Genomic DNA, 22,345 nt, shown 5'->3' with positions numbered 1-22,345 from the left:
CCTCGATAATCTATACATAATCTCATGCTGCCGTCCTTTTTCTTGACGAATAGTACTGGCGCTCCCCATGGCGACACACTGGGCCTTATCATTCCATTATCTAATAATTCTTGCAGTTGAGAAGCTAGTTCTTTCTAAAAGAGATAAGTCCTAAGTCCAATCACGTATGAGGATTTAGGAATAACTTTTATGTAATCTGTTTTGATTTCATTGATAATTAATAAAAGACTTTTTTTGTTTTTATTACGGGCTCTATCTATTTAAATGTTTAAATAATATATACCATAGTTTAGAGTAAAGCTTTTTATGGATTATGATGAGATCATAATAGTGAGACCTAAAAGATGATAACTCTAAACTTAAATAGTTCCTGGTCATAGGATTACTAACTGGTAATTAATAATCCGCAAAGATTGGTACATACTATGCTTGCTCCCTTCAGGAGGATGTCTGTTCTCATAGGCATTTGTGTGGTGACACTATAGCTAGTATGTAGGTGCTTATTAGGGAATAAGTTCACTGAACATGACTTGATAAGTTGAACAACTAACGGAGATTACTCACGTGTCAATAGTTATTCACTAAGTGATAGTTGTACAAGTGTCCTTAGACTTGAGATCGTTAAAGGTATCTTATATATAATGAACTGTGCTTTGGTTTAGTCCTTAGTCTCAAGGACATCCATTAGGTCTATTCTGGGCATAGGGATTTGTGTATAGAGATAGTTAACGTCAATAGAGGATCTACCCTTTCCCGTATAGGAAGAGAATATCCTATGTTATTCTTAGTATGCGAGTTCTGGAATCTCTGGCCAGAGTGTATGAAATTAGAAAGGAGTTTCTAATTTGCATTAATATGAACTTTGCATTATGAATAAGAAATCATATGATTAAATTTGATAGGTTTGACACGAGATCCATGCCTTGTATTTATTCAGGATATTATAAGGGTAGAAGGAATTCATTGTACGGTAACTAGTCACTGACAGGTTCTTGATATTCTAAGCAGTGAATTCATATTATCCGGATAGTCGCGATATGTTGAGAAGCATCACTCACGATGTAGAATAAATATAATTAATCAGTTAATTATATTTAGTGAATTTTAGTATTCATGTAAATAATTAATAAAAGTTTATTATTATTTATTTCCACTACCGGCATAATATTGAACCTACAGGGTCACACCATAAAAGAATATTTTCTTTGATGAAATAATGAGAGAGAGAATTATTTTCTAAATAGTTAAGAAAATAAATAATGATTAAAATAGTTTTAATTATTATTAAAGCATTTTAAGAAGATAAAATATGGGGGTTAATATATATAAAGATATATTATAAAACCCTAGGAGAGCCCTATAAATGGAATGAGATGGATGGCTCATTCAATTGACACACAATTTTGGTTTTGTGAAAACCCTAGCCTCCATCTTCTTCCCCTCTCTCTCTCTCTCTCCCAAAAACTCCATTTTATAAAAGCTCGGTTTTATAAAAGGTTCATCGAAGAGGATCGTTCTTGGTGGATACCGGTAGAGTGCTTCATACACTGAGGAGCAACTGCTAGCACTCCAATTTTATAAAGCTTCGATTCACGAGGTATGATTTCGATTCCTCAGTTTTTCCCTTTTATACGTTTTTCTATATGTGCGGTATATGGTTTTTACGGAATAAATGTTATTTCACGCTTCCGCTCATCCGTAAATTCCATCACTTTCATCTCAACTGGGGCTAACCTATATGGGGCCTTGGATACTGGTGTCGTCCCTGGCGCTAACTCTATAGCGAACTCTATTTCTCGGTCAGGTGGTAATCCTGGTAAGTTTTCTGGAAATACATCCTCGAATTCGTTTACTATGGGTATGTCCTATATATTGGGGACCTCCTTCTTGGTATCTATCACATAATCCAAATAGGCCTCGTTACCTTTCTTTAACAATCTCTTTGTCTGAAGCATGGTCAGAAATTTCTGGTTCTGTCGTTGACCTTTAAACACTACTTCTTTTTCATTCTGCACTCTTATCTTAACTTTCTTCTTTTCACAATCTATTTGCGCTCCGTTACTGGATAACCAATCCATTCCTAAGATCACATCAAATTCTTCTAATGGAATGATATTAGGTCGACCTCGAAGATCTTCCCTTCTAATTTTAGCTTGCACTTAGGGTATACTTGATTTACAGGATTATTTCTTTGTTTGCTATTTCCACTTGTAATACCTCACGTAAGGATATGGCATTAAGTTTTAACTTTTTAGCAAAATCTTGAGATATAAAAGACTTGGTTGCTCCAGAATCAAATAGGACATTTGCATGTTCGGAATTTAACAAAAGGGTACCTGCTATCACGTCAGTGTTTTGGACAGCATCCTGAACAGTCATGTTGAAGGTCCTAGTGGCTGGAGGTCGGTTGGATGCAGTTTTGCTCATTCCTGAGGCTGGGGGCTTCAACATTGGGCAATCTCTCTTCATGTGTCCTGCCTTTCCACATTGGAAACACGTTACTTTGGGCCGGGTGCAGTTGTTGGCAAGGTGCCCGATTTGGTCACACAAGTAACATCTCAGAGGGGCTCTTGTCTGGGTACACACTCCAAGGTGCCTCTTTTTACAGGTTTGACACTCTAGTATTGGGGCACGTGGTTGGCTATGAAATATTGCCCTAGATTGTCCGCCGCCCTGGCCAACGCTCTCACTCGGGGCCTTTCTGAATCCGGGGCCTCGTGCAGGTTGGGACACCGCTCCCATGAAGAACCTGTTTGGAAGGCTCCTGCTCTCGGTTCCTATTCCTTGGCTTCCTATCTTCCTCTTCCTATTCTCCTTTTCTTTCACAATCTGCTCACTACCAGCTTCAACAATCGAGGTTTTTTGTAGTAAGGTGGCATAGTCTGTCACCTCGAACACTGCTACTCGGTTCTGTTTTTATTGTTTCAGACCAAGCTGAAACCTTCGCGCTTTCTTTTCTTCGGTATTCACAAACTCAGGCACAAATCTAGACAACTCAGTAAATTTGGCCTCATATTCTGCCACCGTCATCTTATCCTGTTTCAACTCCAGAAACCTAATCTCCATCTGGGTTTCCATAAACCTAGGGAAGTACTTGTCTAAGAACAGTCGGGTAAATCTATCCCATGGGATCACAGCATCAGTTTCTAGGTTTTGTTTGGACTCCCATCAATAGTTAGCTTCTCCTTTCAGCATGTAAGAAGCGAAAATGGTCTTATGTCGTTCCTCAACACCTAGTATCTGAAAGGATTTTTCTATTTTTTTGAGCCAGGCCCGTGCTTCAACGGGGTCGGCAGATCCTAGGAACTCTGGGGGTTTGAGGGATTTGAAGGCTCTAAAGGCAGTAGCTGCAGTCTGTTGGGCAGCATAGGGCTGTGGTGGAATAGGCTGTTGGTTCAGATTTGCTCTTAGCAGTTCCATAAATTCATTCATGGGGTTCCCTCCCTGATGGGTATCCTCAGCCTTTTCTTCTATATATTCTTCCTCATCATATTCATTATAGTCTAGGTCTTCTTCACTTTCCTCATTTACTACCGGGTCACCTCGTTATTGGTTAACAGATTCTACGGGCTGTGCCCTGGTTCCTCTTCTACGGGGTGGCATTGTTCTGATAAAGAAAATTGGTCACATGATTATAACAGTTGGGTTATTTTATTCATATGTAAGCATGTCATTTATTATTTAACAGGTTTTATAAAGTGCAGTAATATAGACATAATTTTTTAATAACTGCTTAGATATATATTCATAAGATCTCCCATTTATATCTTGGGGATGAAACAACTAGCCGAGCTCATACATGCCTGATTACAATCTATCACTACTAGTTCTAAATACTGAAATGAAAATACATAAGCTGTGTACCCTGAAAGGCTAGGAACGCTATCTACTACTAACAATCCTATCAAAATTGGTGACAAGTCACTCAGCCCTCTTCAAGGTCTACTTCTAGTCACTAGTCTCTCAGTCACTATCACTGCGAGTAAGGTCACGCACTCTCCTTATCACTCCTGCAATCATCATCTCCGCATCCACTACCGGAATGTATCCTCCCACTAATGTCATCCTCATCTGAACCCTGGTACGGAGCTCGATCCCATCGATCTCTCTGCGGGCTATGGCTGGGGAAGCAGCTCTGAAATCTTCTGGGTATCCTAGTCGGGTGGCTCTCTCAGCTGTCAGTGCCTGGCGTAACTCAGCAATGCGAGCAGATGCCGCAGTGATCTCAGCGTTAAGCTGACCCACTACCCAGTCGTGTATGGCTACATGCATGGTCGCCGGTGGTGGTAGAGGTGAATCTGGGTCGCTAGAGGATATGTCATGGACCTCATGGAACTGGGCGCATATCGCCTCCTCATCATCGTCATCAGTATAGGACATAGGGCTCTGGATCCCTTGGGGTGGTGTAGGAGAGCGAATAGCCTGGTGTGGGTACATCTCTACATCTCTCCATACTACACCATTAGCTACGGGGACAGGAAGCTCAGTCTCTTCCTCTAGGACATCCTCAGTAGGGTCATCGTCTGAATCATCAATGGGTGGGCTCTCTGGCTCGGGAATAGGGTCACGCTCAGGTTTTATGACATCATCAACAGGTTCAACCTCCCTCCTAGGCTCCACTGGTACCTGACACAATAGGCAAGGTATTACTAACTTAGAGTTGGAATTCCTTTGAGGGTAAAATAGTCAAGACTACCCGTGTAGCCTAACGACGAACTCGACTTGAGCTCTACTTGATTGTTTTATTATTCTTAGGTCTACGTATTTTATATCCTATCATTTCCAAGATTTGATAACCTAAGGCTCTGACACCATTTCTGTGGCGCCTCAAAACCCGGGGTCAGGAGTCTCGGAAGCCACGCCATCTAAACTCACACAACTCACACTACAATATATAAATACTCACGCTTAACGACCCCACACTTATCACACACACACACACTTACATGTTATTATCTTGGAAACGAACCATCATCACTAGAGAAATTTTATTACAACCCAAATATAGTTAGTCTTACCGGGGAGTGACCTTTAGGTAAGGTTAGTCCGCCGGCCAGATATACGTTTCTTATTTCTTATCTTACATAAACCATACTTATAAATAAACCGAACTATAAACAACTGAAAACTAATCCACCTTATTCAGTCTACCTAAGGTACAACACCAAACAATCTACGGAACAGCTGGCCATTTCCTACCCGTTTCCTGGCTGTGGTTCTCATGACAGGCATCTTGATTCACTGTTGTGTTGTGTCAATTGAAGAAAACAAGTGTGAGCTATAATACTCAGCATAATAATGTACAGTATGAAAATGACTATATGATAACATCATATATTATATATATGATTTATTTGAAAATAGTTTTTCCTTGGTGTCACGCACCTTCTTACGAAAACAATTCTTTAAGGGGGTTTTTTTTATAACCTGCGAATACCTTAGTAGTAATCCCAGCACCTAGGCTTGGGTTACGGTATTGCATCTCAATTCCAATTGGAAGAATTTGGACATTTCACAGGAGCCACCGCATACGATGATCAGTCGTACTACAGAAATAGTAACCTTTTCTACTAGTAAAAGGACGAAACCGTCATCTCTCAGGTATCACCCTGGCCGCATTCGGGCTACGTGTCCCATTTTCGGGTATACACATACTTCACAAGGTCCTGAGTACACAGAGTACCTTCGCCTGCGGTACCTTTGGTAGCCAATCTAGCACACATAGTACCAGAGTCTACCCCTCCATTATCCTTTAAAATAATTCTATCAATCTCGAGAACTCGAACAACATCGAAGTTCCCAAAGCGTTTTGCTTGTTGATAGAAATAGTTTATCTCTTTAAGATATAAGTGTATATATATGTATATACGTACTTCCGAGAATTTTGGAGGAAGTACTAAGGATGTGAGTTGACCGTTGTCAACATATAATTAATAAGGGGAAAAGTTTCTTCTCGAAACTATATTCAATATAATACTAAGTCGGGATAATATTCTCCGACGACCTGAAATTATTCGAATAATATTTCTAAATCAGAAAGTATGTTTTATATCAGGATCTATGATCTTTAAATCAATGACAATCCTTTAATAAATAATAATTAATTAAATAATAGTCTATAATTAATTAAATGATAATTGATATTAATCATACCTCGAATGAGTTTACTCTCTAAAAGATTTAGTTAAATAATATTCCTCAACTAGTTTGTGTTTACATAATTAATAATTTATAATGATTAATCGGGTTTTAATAAATTAATGTTGAAGTATACTACTCCTATAATAAGGGAATACGTATATATTATTTATTATCCGAATCAATAAAATATAGTTGAGGGAATATGCTCGTTGGGAAATCGTTTTAAAAGTTCGAGGTGTTTTAATGTTTCGTAAATGGACGATGAGTCCCTTTAAAACGTACTATTATGGACTTATACCCATCCTATAATATCTCCGGAATGATTTCCGGGTTTTATCTTAAATCCCGACTGACCCTCGGTCTTATATAATATGTCACGCTTAAAGCGAAATAACATTTCAAGATATATACTTATTGTACAACATTGCTATATTATGTGAAAATTCAAAAACTATGCATCATGGCAAACATGGTATTTAAGCGATAATAGTAAAACAATCCTTTCACAACACAACAGTAAAAATGGAGTTGGGTTTGTAAACTTGCCTGGGTATCTCGAGGTGGAGGATGCTCTAGGTTCCGCTCGGAAATCTATAACCATAAACACAATTCATTTCGTTAGGTTCCGTCCTAATTTACGGTAACTCGCACTCATGCGCTACTCATTATACACCCTCTCAACTCATACTACCCTTAACATTTCTTTTAAGTCATATTCACTTTATGGTCACTTCATTTTCCTAAGTATCTTGAGTTCATTCTCATTATCGTCGTCGGCTCCGCTTAAGGATTCTTACGGTTTCTACTCGCGCGGTCTCGGCTCCGACATTTTTATAAAATTTAGAAATCATTATTTTCACTTGAAATTTTTATGACAGTTAGGAAACTCAGTATGTTACTCTCTGTAAAAACGACCATAACTTTTGATCCGTATATCGGAATCAAGTGATTGAAGCGCCTAAACGATCCTTATAATATTTTCTATTCTAAACAAAGGTTATTTTTCAAGAATCTATAGTTTACAACTTCGGGACTTTCTGCAGAAACTCAAAGTTACGGTTTGTTGGTTTTAACGAATTTACGTTTACGATCGGGGTTTCGTTTACGACTTAACTATCAACACAACCACCAACAATCATCATATCATCATCAACACACAAACTCCTCTCAAGAACATCATGTTCTTGAGGCAACAACAAACAACCTTAAATCTACTTACTTAATCATCAAGATTTCATCAATAACACTTAGTAAGCTAGGTTTACTAACACCTACTAAATGGATCTTAAAATTGAACTTTAAATAAAGTTAGGCCAAAGATTTTTACCTTTCTTGAAAGATTGAGATGTGTTCTTGAGGATGGTGGAGGCTTGGAAGTGCTTGGTATGATTTTTAGAACCTAAAACCATCATTGAAATCAAGAAACCAAAGAGAGGTTACTATTCACACTATTCACTAGTGAGTTTCTTGAATTTATTCCACCCATCAAACCTTGATAAAAAGAGATGAAAGATTTTTCTTACCTTAGTTTAGTTTCTAGGAGGCTTGGGAATTAATTGGGTGATTTTACAAGAACTAGAGCTTGGAGTTTTAAATTCCAATTCCTTCTTTTCTTCTAAATAGCCGAATGGAAGAAAAAATGGGGGTGGGGGGGTATTTATACTACTTGGTTGCTTCTCTTGGATGATTTCTAGGTTGCTTATTGGATGGTGACTTGATATTTTTGCAACTTGATTTTATTCTTCCTAGGATAGCATTCTAGGTTTATTCTTTGTTGCCAAATCCATGGACATATCTTTGTAGCTTGCTAGCTTACAAGCTAAACTACAAGGTTAGCTCCTTAGAACACTATTTGCTAGCTAGCTTGGTCATCCTATGGTTAGCTCACTATTTGATGAAGTGACCATGGTTACTTCCTTACCATGGTTTAGTTAGTGCGTTACATTTAATTAATCGTTTACGTGTTCGCTCGGTCACTTAAACGTTCTCCGTAATACTTACTCGTAAGTGGTTCGCAATCAAATTCCCTTCTTATTTATTCCTTATATTTTTATTTATCCTACTTGAATATAAATACGTAGGATTTTAGTCTCGTAATTATATTGTGATTCCCGTAATCCTCGATAAGTCGTAAATACGGTCGTTTTTCAAAGTTCGTTTTCTTCGAAAACTAATAGCGTTTACATACACTAATATCAATTTCGAAACTCATTTTCTAATGCACTATATAGTGTGGGCTCAAAAGTTTTTCCCATCTGTCTGGGTTACTATTCATTAAACATTTTACAAGGTCTCAAACATTCGAGTTATTACAACCTGCTAGGTCAGAATCAGGTGGAGTAAGTCAGAAGTTCCATTGTTGGGTTGGAAAGAATAAGTATAAGAAGTCCAGGAGACAGAATTTTCCCCAGGCTAGGCCCAGTACCACTTCAGTTAGTTATACCCCGACAAGGTTTAGCAAGCCAGTGATCGACTGTAAGACATGCGGGAAGAAGCACATTGGTCAGTGCCGAGAAAATATCACATGTTTTAAGTGTGTCCAGAAGATTCATTATTCCACAGAGTGCAAGTCTGAGACTCAAGGAGTAACCTGTATTAGTTCCGGCAAAGTGGGGCATATCGCTAGAAATTGCAAGTCAGTGACCCAGGTAGTCTTCGAAGGAGCGTGTCCCGAGGACCAGCAACCAGTACTGCTAGAGCTAGAACCTTTAAGATGACCAAGAAATCTCCAGATCATGATTCCGATGTAGTTGCAGGTACGCTTTCTCTTAATTCCGTACATGTTAACATTTTATTTGATTCGGGAGCGTCCAAATCTTTTATATCTATGAACTGTGTGAGTAAAATGCAATTGATGTTGGAAGACTTAGATGAACCTTTGACCATAGAGGTGGCTAATAAGAATAAAGTGTCCGTAAGTCAATTCTGTCCTAAGTGCTCCATTGAGATTTCAGGATATACTTTCCCTGCCGACCTAATACCCTTTGAGTTAGGAGACTTTGATGTTATTTTAGGCATGGATTGGTTGTCCTTGTATAAGAAAAATATTGACTGTAAGAAAAAGAGAGTTGTTATGTATACCCCAGATAATAAAAGGATCAGTTATCAAGGACAGAAGCAGGATAAGAAGTTCCTTTCAGTATTACAAGCAAAGAAATTGTTGCGGCAAGGGTGTGAAGCATATTTGGCTCATGTGGTGGATACGAAGAAAGAGACCCCTACTTTGGATGAGATTCCTATAGTAAAATAATTTCCTGACGTCTTTCCAGAGGAATTTCCAGGATTACCCCCTGATCGAGAGATAGAGTTTTCCATTGATTTGATACCCGGAGCTGAACCGGTTTGCAGAGCCCCGTATAGAATGGCTCCAGTGGAAATGAAAGAATTGGCCAAACAACTTCCGGAACTATTGGATAAGGGAGCTATTCGACCCAGTGTTTCTCCGTGGGGTGCTCCAGTGCTATTCGTAAAGAAGAAAGATGGCAGTATGAGATTGTGCATTGACTACATAGAGCTGAACAAATTGTCAATAAAGAACAAGTATCCTTTACCACGCATCGACGATCTGTTTGATCAACTTAAGGGGGCATGTTATTTTTATATAATATTGGTTTAAGGTCCGGCTACCACCAACTGAAGATAAAGCCCGAAGATATTCCCAAGACTGCATTCAGGACAAGGTATGGCCATTATGAGTTCTTACTGATGTCGTTTGGATTGACAAATACGCCAACGGCTTTTATGGATTTAATAAACTGGGTGTATAAGGAGTACTTGGATAAGTTTGTTATTGTATTTATTGATGACATCCTCATATATTCAAAGACTCCAGAAGATCACGTAACGCATCTACGGATTTCCCTACAGAGGTTGAGAGAAAAGCAATTGTATGCAAAGTTCTCCAAGTGTGAGTTTTGGTTGAAAGAGGTATAGTTTCTTGGACAGGTGGTGAGCAAGGAAGGTATCAAGGTAGACCCTGTAAAGATTGAAGCCGTATCCAAGTGGGAGCAACCGAAGACTCCGATGGAAATAAGAAGTTTTCTTGGATTAGCTGGATATTAGTGAAGGTTTGTAAAGGATTTCTCTAAAATTGCATCCCCATTAACCAAGCTAACTAGGAAGAATGAGAAGTTCATTTGGACATAAAAGTGTGAAGAAAGTTTCCAGGAATTAAAAAGGAGGTTGGTGTCCGTTCCAGTACTAGCATTGCCAGATGAGATGGGAAACTTTGTGATTTATAGAGACGCTTCTTTGAAAGGGTTGGCATGTGTGCTGATGCAGCACGACAAAGTTATCGCCTATGCCTCCAGACAACTAAAGCGTCACGAGTAGAAATATCCGGTTTATGACCTTGAGTTAGCAGCTATAGTGTTTGCACTAAAGTTGTGGCGTCAATACTTGTGTGGAGAGAAGTGTGATATTTATACGGATCATAAGAGCCTGAAGTACATATTCACGCAGAAGGATTTGAACAAGAGACAGAGAAGATGGTTGGAACTGATTAAAGACTACGACTGTTCTATTAACTACCATCCAGGCAAAGCTAATGTGGTGGCGGATGCCTTGAGCAGAAAAGAAAAGTTGAATATGGTTCGGATTGCGGAAGAGTTGGCACGAGACTTAGAAAAGATGGAGTTTGAAGTTCAAGTACCAAGTGAAAGTCAAAAGTAACTATATGAGATTACCTTCCAACCCGCGTTGATGGAAAAGATCAAAAGGTGTCAAGAAGGAGTTATGGAGCAAGAACTAGATACTTTGACAGGAGAAGAGTTGTGTATTCAAAAGGATAACCAAGGTTTATTTAGATTTTCCTCTAGAGTTTGGATTCCTAAGGTGCCGGAACTGAAGAATGAAGTATTACACGAAGCGCATAACTCTAGGTTTTCCATCCACCCCGGTAGCACTAAGATGTACCAAGACTTGAAAAGAAACTTTTGGTGGCCAGAAATGAAGAAAGATATTGCCAATTGGGTTAGGAAGTATCACGTACGTCAGACGGTAAAAGCGGAACATCAACGACCAAGTGGATTGTTACAACCTTTGGAGATTCCCCAGTGGAAGTGGGAAGAGATTGCCATGGATTTTGTAGCGGGATTCCCAAAGACGAGAGCAAATCACGACGACATTTGGGTAATTATTGATAGGTTGACCAAGTTAGCACATTTTTTTCCGATCAACGAAATGTATTCTTTGGAAAAATTAGTTAAGTTGTATTTAGATGAGATAGTGACCAAGCATGGAGTTCCTGTGTCTGTAGTATCAGATCGAGACCCGAGGTTCAATTCTAGATTTTCGACCAAATTCCAAGAGTGTCTAGGAACTAAGTTGAATATGAGCACCGCCTATTATCCTCAGACAGACGGTCAAAGTGAGAGAACGATTCAGACCATAGAGGATATGTTGAGAGTTTGTGTTTTGGATTTTAAAGGTAATTGGGATGAACACTTACCTTTGATTGAGTTCTTGTACAACAATAGCTACCATGCCAGTATTGGAATGCTGCCCTACGACGCTTTGTATGGACGTAAGTGCAGATCACCATTATATTGGGATGAAGTAGGATAGAAGAAAATATTATGCGCCGAGTTGGTTCAGCAAACCAGAGATGTGGTAGCATTGATTCAGAAAAGGTTAGAAGCAGCCCAGGGCAGGCAGAGAAAGAATGCAGATTTACATAGGAAGGATATGAACTTTGAGATAGGAGCACCGGTGTTACAAAAGGTATCACCTTGGAAAGGGTTAGTGCGATTTGGTCAAAAAGGTAAACTTAGCCCCAGATTTATAAGACCATTTGAGGTTTTAAAAAAAGTAGGGAAGGTTGCCTATGAGATAACGTTACCACCGCAGTGGCAGCACATTCATAATGTGTTCCACGTATCTATGTTGAAGCCCTATGTTCCTGATTCAAATCAAGTCATAGAATATGAACCGATTGAGCTTCAGCCAGATTTGTCCTATGTGGAACAACCGATCCAAATCTTAGACCGTAAAGAGCGAGTCCTTAGGAATAAGTCGATCCCCATAGTGAAAGTCTTGTGGAGAAATCCTCGAGTAGAAGAGTCTACTTGGGAATTAGAGTCAGACATGCTTGATAAATATCCTCATTTGTTTAGTTAAGTTCGATTCTGGGGACATAATCTTTTTAAGGGGGAAAGGATATAACGACTCGTGTATTTTCTTTTATTTTTAATACTTAAAAAGTGTAATAATTGAATAAATAATTAAATAAAATATGTGTATTGATTTTTGGCAGTAGTTTATTGATTATTATTTATTTGATTGTGGTCTGTTGGTATATGGATTGAATTTTGTGATTCATTATTGAGATTTGTGGTTTTGTTATGCTTTTAAAAGTGATTTTATTATCGTTTTAATTCCATAAATACTTGGATTTCCTCTAAAATTATTTTTATAATTTTATAATTTCAATAATTATTTTTAGGATTTGATAAAACTGAGAAATCAATATTTCACTAATTATTTATCTTTAAATGATTTCCTGATTATGTTTATTTGTAAAATCCATAGTTAATTCCAGAATTCTTCAAATATCACGAAACTCATATTTTATTAAGTTCATAATATTATGAGAATTTTAAAATTATTTTGGACATTTTCGGGGTTAATTTCACCCGCGCGTTGTTTCGTTTAACTGTTGAAAGCGGGTATACCGTGCACTTCAAAAATTGTTTTAAAAATTTCAAAATTTACGTTTTAATAAACTCCGGGATATTTCTGACTTTTTAAGACTAGTTTGGATATATTTCGATATGTTTTAAATCACACTTTGTTTCATTAAAATATAAATTCGGGATAAAATTCGGTCCCCGGATATTCAGGGATACGTGTTAATAATTTAACACGTATCCGATTTTTGCAGGACACGTGTGGCTGCCTTATCATTTCCCTTAAAACATCAATTTCCCTTTTGCTCTTGGTTGTGCCTCTCGAACAATCTCAATTCTCTCTCTCTGTTCTTTTTTTTTTCTTTCTTTTCCTCCGTTTTCTTCTCCTGGTCGCGACTGTCTTCCTGTTCTTCTATATTTCTGGCCGATTTTCCGGTAATTAACATTCATTCCTGGTGATTCTGGTTCGGTACATGCATATGCGTATGTATATGTGCGTATTTCTGTATGCTAGTGTGTGTGTGTGTTGTCAGTCATGTTGGTGTGTGTTGCGGTGGTGTTTTTGCCGCCTGGTTTGTGTTTTTCCGGTTGTTTGCTGCCGTTCTGTGTTGGGCGCGTATGTGCACGTGTTTCCTGTTCCTTTTTGGAATTTTAATTATTTTATTTAATTTCTGCAGAATTTTTTTTATGACTGATTTCGTGAAATAAAAATGTTGCGTGCAGAAATTAATTTTGTATCGGTGAAATTTTCGCGTTGGAATTCGAGTAATCGAGTGCCCCGAGAATTTTGCAACCGTCCGCGATCAATTTTTATGAGCGGACGGTGGACAGTGATGACTTTATTCTGAATCCTAATTTTTATAAATAAATTAAATAATTTATATAATTAAATTCATACATAAATGATTTTGGAATTGTATTGTGGATTGTGAAAATTGGATTATGATATGTTGGGATTGTCGTCGATTGTAATCGACGGGTAGACTTATAAACAAAAGAGTTGCTGCCAAAATTTTCTAAAATTTATTTTAAAACGTACTCTATTATATTAAACGTGTTACCCTTATTTGTATACGGACTATGTGATTACGTGATTATGTGTATAATAACTATACGAGTCGGGTTATCGGATTGGGTTATTAAAGTTCAAGGATATCAAACATGTTGGTATAACTGATAAGGGTATTCTGTATTTGTAGATCCTAGTTGAGTTTCGCCAGGACCAAAGTCAGCGTAAAAGCTACTTAGGATTTCCGAAAGTGTTGCAAGGCAAGTATCCCGACCATTCTTTTATGGTTCAGTATGTATGAATATACTAATGTTTTATTCTCGTAAAGGAACATAAATGTTTTAAGTTACGTATCCCCTGTAGTTATAAATCACTGTTTTCAACCTGTTTTGGGGAAAAGTAACTTCGACAAGTACCTATCTCGAATGAAATGATTTACGAACTAGATTTTATATGTGTGCTGTTAAAATGAATGGTTTTGAAATGAGATAGGTACAAGTGAATTTGAAAACTAGATAAAATGATCAGATATGGGATACATTGGGGTCAAAGAGCCTATTGAGGTGGCGTAAGAGGCTAATTCGGTTGCGCGCAAATTATAACCGATTAGCCCAGCGGGTCAGAGACCTAGCTAGTCTCTGAGTTTCGGAACAGGTAAATGGGATGGCAATTGGAGCCGTCTGGTGTTGATAACCTGATCAGCTGTCTTCACATATCCGTTACGTATCTGATTTGGTTTTCTGATTCCCGTAAAGGTATAAGTAATTGATATAGTGGTTTTATAAATATGAATAGCATACTAAAATTGGACTCTGGTACTTACACAACACACTACTACGTTTGTTTTGTTGAAAGCATGATAATCAATGATATCCAGTTATCTCAGCTTTTTGATATATAATGTTGTTCGCATGATTACAACTCTGTTCCTATCATTATTTACATTACTATTTTTATCTTGTTATTCGTATGTTGGTATTGCTGAGCGATTATGCTCACCCTTGCAACCTGTTATATATATCGCAGATGCCTAGAAGACCAATCAAAGCTTGGAAGAACCGTGTTTCAGCCCCTTCAGGATCCGGCTCCTCAGAGGTAGTTAGTATCAGACCACGTGCGGTCTGATGAGTTGTTGAATAAGTTAGTGTGTGTCAAACTTTTGAATAAATGGTTTGTAATAATGTGTAGCTTGGATCATACTTGAACCTGGATCGGATCTTGGTTCGGGTCGAGTTAGTTTATTTTAATAATAATTTTGTTGTTTATAATTCTGGTAATTGTGTTTGGTGACGTCAACTCCTGACCCCGGGGTTGAGGCCGTCATAGTTGGTATCAGAGCTCCAGGTTCAAGTCCCTGATCCAGGTTTGGGATTGAGTTAAAAAGGTATATAATTGAGTCTTAAGGTGTGAGTCAGCAACTCATATAGAGGAGCAAACCCTAGAGTCAGTCGAGGGTTCCGACGGCGTTACCCTGACATCTATTAATGTTTTCATAGAACTGCCTTGACCTTGCTGTGTCTTTCCTGTATATTTATCATGTTGGTATTGGCCTATTGTGATCTCTAGTTCTCCATCCCGGGAGAACCCATCAAACTTAGATAGCTCTGACTCCGAGAGGACCATGGATGTTGTAGCTGAGGAGACTCCTATGCCTCCCCACCAGTTCCTGTCTTTGTATCGAGGGACATCCCTGGACCTAGTGTCCGTCCTCGCTGGGTACGTAGGTCTGTGTCTGCTGTTAGGGATTTTCCTCCCGACTGTAGTCCTAGTTCTTCCTCGTTGAGACCTCCGGTTCCTCCTGTGGCCCCTAGTGGTACCTCTTCTCCTATCCCTTATCATGTTCACCAAGCGGTGAATAGATCTTTTATCAGAGAGCAGAGTCCGGGGCTGGCCGCTCAGCTTGACCAGATACCAGTTGCACCTTTCCAAGGCATCCCTGCCCCTTCCCCTGAGGTGCAGGCCCGTGTGCGATCTTTGACTTATATAGCTGTTGAGAGGGCTATATCCATTGACCTTTTCATTAGCTCAGAGTTCAGGGCTATTCAGTATCAGGATCTAGTGAACTGGTTAGTGTTTGATCTAGGTTCAATCGGTGGTAGTTGCAGTGGTTAGACCAGTGTTTTGTATGTCAGGGTATATTTGGAAGAAGGAAAGAAACCAACAATTGAAGTCAAGGAAACAAGAAAAATCCAAATTTCCAGAAGGCCAGGGCGGCCGCGCTAGTCTTGGGAGTGGTCGTACCTATTTGTCAGAAAGCGAGCGTGCCCGCGCTGGGTCGGGATTGTAGAATCCTGGTTACAATATAATAATGATTTTTCAGACTCCATATCGTATTGGGATTATATATAAAGCCTTCGAATACATTTTTTTATAACAATGAGAATCAGGAGAGAACAGTAAGAAGACCTAATAGCACAATACAACGAAAGAGAAGAAGATCTTGTTTTTACTTGTGATTCTTTGCTTAAGTTGTAACGTTGATTGCTTGTTTTCTTATTCGTTTGAACCTTACACTCTTGTTAACGTACTTTTGATTATTATTCAATTTATAAAGATCTAGTTTTTATACCATGCTTTCATTGGAACCCATGGTGATGATGAGTTTTGTTATAAACTAATCGTTATCGTGGGGTTCTAACGGATTTACTTATGGATTTTTATAGTTAATTTGTTTCAATATCTTGGTGTGTGGTGATTGATTGATATCCTAGTATTGGTTGTTCTTATTCATCTTATGTGCGTAGCTAACATATAAGATAGCATGTTAATCTTTATTGAAGCGAAAGTGAATATAGATGTTTAGAACTTGCCATGCTAGCATAGGTTCATGTATAATTGTTATGCATGATTCATAGGTAATTTTAACCATCTTACTTGCCCTATGTAATCACGATAGATAACTTACGCATTAAACCGTTATGTTTTCAAATCCTATAGACATATAGGGTCTAAGCATAATTGGTGTCTACTTAGCTTCTATCTCTTTTGTGGATGTCTAGTAGTAGGGTATTCGTGCAACGAAAGTTGGCATTTACTAGTTTCGTGTTATCTGATTAGTTGTCATCACCATTACATGCTAAGATTAAGAACAATGACTTTAAATGAGGTATTTAATGAAGTTAGAATCCCATATTTGTCTCATATAGTTAATTCAATCACTTTTATTCTTAGTTAATTGCATGTTAGTTTAATCTTAGTTATAAACTTCTAACTTGTTATTGTCTTAGCATTGAGCGATAGCCATACCATTGTTGCATAAGTGCATAATCTTAAGTTAAATAAAAAGAGTTTATGTGGGTACGAATCTGATTTATATCTTATACTACTTGCGAACATGTATACTTGCGTGTAATTTTAGCGCGTATTTTTGCCCTAACATGTTTTTGGCGCCGCAGCCGGGGACTCAGTGTTAAATTTAGCTTATGTGCTTGTGATCAGTGGTCGTTAAAGTTCAATGACTCAGATTATTTTCTTACAAGGTTTACTTTAGTCGTGTATTTCAGGCACTCTAGTTTTTATTGCAATGGGAGAACCAACAGCAGATACGAAAGCTTTGATGGATTATTCTCAACCGAAAATCACTGACATTCAGTCTAACATTGTTAGACCATCCATTGCTGCTAATACCTTTGAAATCAAGTCTAGCACGATTTAATGGGTACATAATTCAGTCCATTTTGGGGGTTCTCCAATGGAAGATCCCAATACGCACATTAGGGATTTCATAGAGATCCGCGACACCTTCAAGTTCAATGGTGTGTCTGAGGATGCGGTCAAACTGAGACTGTTCCCATTCTCTCTGAGGGACAAGGATAAGAGCTGGTTACACTCTCTACCAGCTGGTTCGATTCATACTTGGGAAGATCTTGCTCAAAAGTTTCTCACTAAATTCTACCCTATGGCGAAGACAACTACAATCAGGAATGCTCTTACTCAATTTACGCAGCAACCAGGAGAATCTCTATGTGAATCTTGGGAGTGCTACAAGGAGATGCTTAGGAAGTGTCCTCATCATGAAATGCATGATTGGATGATCATCAATTGCTTTTATAACGGTTTGGGAGCACAGTCAAGACCCATGCTCGATGCAGCATCAGGTGGAGTATTATGGGAAAAGAGCTATGAGGAAGCTTATGATCTAACTGAACTGATGGCTGCCAATGAATATCAGTATCCAACCCATAGATTGCCACATGGCAAGGTAGAAGGAGTTTTTGAAGTGGATACAGCTATGGCTATCACTGCTCAACTGAAAGCGTAATCTATGAAGATCGATTTTCTGACTAACTATGGTGTTAATCAGATAACCAGTGTTTATGAGTTGTGTGCAGGTTCGTATGCGACGGAGCAATGCGCTATATCTAGTGAATCAACTCAGTTTGTGAGAAACTTTCAGAGATCGTAGCAACCAGTTATAGACACTTATCATCCCGACACTTCCAGCAGTTTGGAAATAAGTAATTCAATCCTCATGATTTGAAGCAATAATTTGCATTAAGACAATAACTCCAACTTCAACAACAAAATTATGGAGGTGCAGGTCAATCTTTGAATGAAAAATTTGAATTGGAGGAGTTGAGGCTTATGTGCAAAAACCAGGCTCTTATATGCAAAAGCCAGGCTATTTCTATCAAGACTCTGGAGAACCAAATAGGGAAAATTGCTAATGCCTTATTGAATCGACCGCTAGGAATGCTTCCTAGTGATATAGAAGCCAATCCAGGAAAGAGGGAAGTTAAAGAACAGGTGAACGCCATTACCTTGAGGTCTGGAAAGGTCACAAGCCCCCAAATTTAGCAAGACGAAGAGTGTGAAAATTCTGTCCATAATGCAGTTGCGTATGCATCCTTGCCAATTCTAGAAAATGAGATTGTAGCTGAAAAAGTTGTGTAGAAGGATGCCGAGGTGGAACCGAAGAAGGAAGCTGTTGCAAACAATCCTCCTGAGGGTAATACAGGGGATAAACAAGTCTATCTACCTCCGCCATATCCTAAAGACTTCAGAAGCAGTAGTTAGATAAGAAATTTGCCAAGTTTCTGGAAGTTTTCAAGAAGTTGCACATCAACATACCATTTACTGTAGCTCTAGAACAAATGCCGAGCTATGCGAAGTTCATGAAAGGTATTCTCTCTTGGAAGGTAAAGCTTCAAGAGTTGGAAACCGTTGGTCTAACGGAGGAGTGCAATGCTGTGCTGCAACATAAGTTGCCTCCGAAGCTTAAAGATCCTGGAAGTTTTGCTATTCCTTGCACTATTGGAAATTTGTCGTTTGACAAATGCTTGTGTGATTTGGGAGCTAGCATCAATCTGATGCCCTTGTCTATCTTTAAGAAGCTGGGTCTACCTGATCCGAAACTGACATACATGTCATTGAAACTAGTTGATCGTTCTATCACTTATCCGCGAGAAATAGTGGATGATGTCTTGGTTAAGGTGGACAAACTCATCTTCCATGCTGAATTTGTCATTTTGGACTTTGAGCAAGATAAGAAGATTTCCATTATCTTGGGGAGACCATTCTTAGCTGCTGGCCGAACTCTGATCGATGTGTAAAAGAGAGAGCTTACAATGAGGATTCTAGATCAGAAGGTCACTTTTAATGTGTTAAGGCGATAAAGTTACCCGCAGATAAAGAGGAATGCTTTAAAGTAGAGATGGTCAATTCTGTAGTGAATTCGGAACTTGAGCAAGTGCTAAGGTCAGATATTTTAGACAGAGCCTTGACAAGGGAATTTGATAGTGAAGATGAAGAAGAAGCAGAGCAACTGCAGTATTTGAATGCTTCTCCTTGGAAAAGGGGGATGGATCTGCCATTCGAGTCTCATGGATTAACAGAACTGAAAGATTCTGAGGAGCATTTTCAGCCATCTATTGAAGAAGCTCCCACACTTGAGCTCAACCCACTACCAGATCACTTGAGTTATACATTCTTAGGTGCACCCCTTGACAAAGGGTTGGACTATATCTATAATAATATAAAGGGTGACCAACCAGTTCCTCCCGTGCTTACAGAGGATCCCTCTCGTGCACCACAGAAAGTTGATAGGTTTGGTCTTGGTGGTGTGCAGTATAGAAGGTTGATTCGGTGTATTGAGGCCATGGATGACATCTACCGACGTTTTACTGAAGATTTGCACAAGCTCTCGATATTATTTTCTGAGACACTGGTGTCGAGGTTGATTGGCCACCTGATCCTCCACCCGAAGAGGGTGATCCTCCCAATAACTAGGTTTGCCTTGTATCCTTATTATTACCTTCAATGAGGACAATGAAAATTTTAAGTTTGGGGGTGATAATGTAAGGATTTGTTTTTGTGTGTCCATATAGATTCATATAGATTCATGTTGCATGTTTAGTTGTATTTCATTCATATTTTTGCATGATTGTTCATATAGGACATATTTGTTTGTGTTTTTATGTGAGTTCATATAGTTGCATTTGCATGCATATAACATGATCCTTTAGGTTGAGCTATTTCTGATTGATAAGTTGATGTTGATTTGAGTGTGGTGATGATGAATAGAGGGATGTTTAAGTCTTAATGAATTGATTTGCATGCCAATTTTTTTCACTTATAGGTTGCTTTTGAGCTAAATCATGATCATACTTGTTTATTTGTTGAGATTTAATCACTTGGTTATATTTAGAATTTTTGGTATTCTCTTAATGACAAAAGAACACTGAATTTTTAAAACTGGAGAAAAACTTGGAATTCATTGCTAGTTGTGAATAAGGCTAGGCGTCAAATGGCTAGTATCCGGCTCATATTTTTATGAGTAGTCTAGGGTTGAATGAGATGAAGCGAAACGCACTCATTCAGAAAACCATTTGAAAAAAAAGAGAAAAAAAAGAAAAAAGAAAATAAAAGTATGTGTTTATGCATAATTGATCAAGAGTGAGCTCTTTAATACTCGAGCAATTAAGTTCTAGGGGATTTTGTGCCTAGTGACCTAAGGCTTTGATAGTATGGGATTCGCTAAGCTAACACTCGCTACATGGGTATTATTGCATAAGTCTTTTGGGACCTCATTCATTGTACGGTCAAATAAGCATCTTTGTTATGTGTTCAATAATAGTATGAATCTTTGTATAACTCTAGTAGAAAGGAGGTGTTGTGAGTCATTATGCGTTTAACGTCTATTCTGTTTATAAACTTATGATTGTTTTGATGATAGTTAAGTTATGGTTATTGATCTAGTATCGAGAGTATATCTATTAAGCATCCACACATGCACAATTCTAGTTTGTGAGTTGGTTTGTGGGGTTTATTCAAACTCTGTTAAAAGTCATTGCATTCTTAGAGGCATTAGCTTGTTGGTTGGTTATAGTTATTCTGGGGGGATCAATTGTATTGTCATTTAGTTGCATTCATGTAGTTGCATTCATGCATTTTTGTTTTGTTCTTTGAGTCTGTTTATGCTTGAGGATAAGCATTGATTCAAGTTTGGGGGTGTGATAAGTGGAATTTATATCCACTAAGAACGCTTCATAAAGGCTCGAATTGGTGATTTGTACTCAAGTTATTTGTGTTTTCGATGTGTTTTTGTAGTGTTTTGCATTTCAGGGTATATTTGGAAGAAGGAATAGATTTTACATTGTTTCTATGCTAAAAGAGAGTTAGGATGGAGCCTCGGGAGTTAGCACGAAAGAAACCATCAATTAAAGTCAAGGAAACAAGAAAAATCAGAATTTTCAGAAGGTCAGGGCGGCTGCGCTAGTCTTGGGAGCGGCCGCACCCATTTGTCAGAAAGCGAGCGTGCCCACACTGGTATGCGGGGCGGCCATGCTGAGTCGAGATTGCAGAATCCTGATTACAATATATAAATGATTTTTCAGACTCTAGATTGTATTGGGCTTATATATAAAGCCTTTTGAAGATGTTTTTGATAACAACGAGAAGGAGAGAGCAGTAAGAAGACCTAATAGCACAATACAACGAAGGAGAAGAAGATCTTGTTTATACTTGTGATTCTTTGCTTAAGTTGTAATGTTGGATGCTTGTTTTCTTATTCATTTGAACCTTACACTCTTTTTAACGTACTTTTGATTATTATTCAGTTTATAAAGATCTAGTTTTTATACCATGCTTTCAATGGAACGCATGGTGATGATGAGTTCAGTTATGAACTAATCGTTATTGTGGGGTTTTAACGAATTTACTTATGGATTTCTATAGTTAATTTGTTTCACTATCTTGGTGTGTGGTGATTGATTGATGTCCTAGTATTGGTTGTGCTTATTCGTCTTATGTGCGTAGCTAACATATAAGGTATTGTGTTAATCTCTTTTGAAGCGAAAGTGAATATAGAGGTTTAGAACTTGCCATGCTAGCATAGGTTCATATATAATTGTTATGCATGATTCGTAGGTAATTTTAACCATCTTTCTTGCCCTATATAATCACGATAGATACCTTGTGCATTAAACGGTTATGTTTTCAAATTCTATAGACAAATATGGTCTAAGCATAATTGTTGTCTGTAACGCCCTCCAAACCCGGGGTATAAGTCTGGGGGTTACGAGCTAATCACCAAACCTGTATAAGCTTATAAATAAATAATAAAGAAATG

General features: G+C 38.3%; 1 non-coding gene across 1 annotated transcript; it reads right to left on the bottom strand.

The window, feature by feature from the left end:
- Nucleotides 1–17,689: 17,689 nt before the first annotated feature.
- On the bottom strand, nucleotides 17,690–17,796 carry LOC141699361 (small nucleolar RNA R71). Its single transcript, XR_012565830.1, has one exon. It is a non-coding gene; the product is annotated as a small nucleolar RNA R71 (small nucleolar RNA).
- Between the last annotated feature and the right edge of the window lie 4,549 nt (nucleotides 17,797–22,345).

The sequence above is a fragment of the Apium graveolens genome, chromosome 11, assembly GCF_009905375.1.
Source record: "Apium graveolens cultivar Ventura chromosome 11, ASM990537v1, whole genome shotgun sequence".
Classification (NCBI taxonomy): domain Eukaryota; kingdom Viridiplantae; phylum Streptophyta; class Magnoliopsida; order Apiales; family Apiaceae; genus Apium; species Apium graveolens.
Note: the sequence above shows the minus strand (reverse complement) of the source record. Positions and strands in the feature narration are given on the sequence as shown.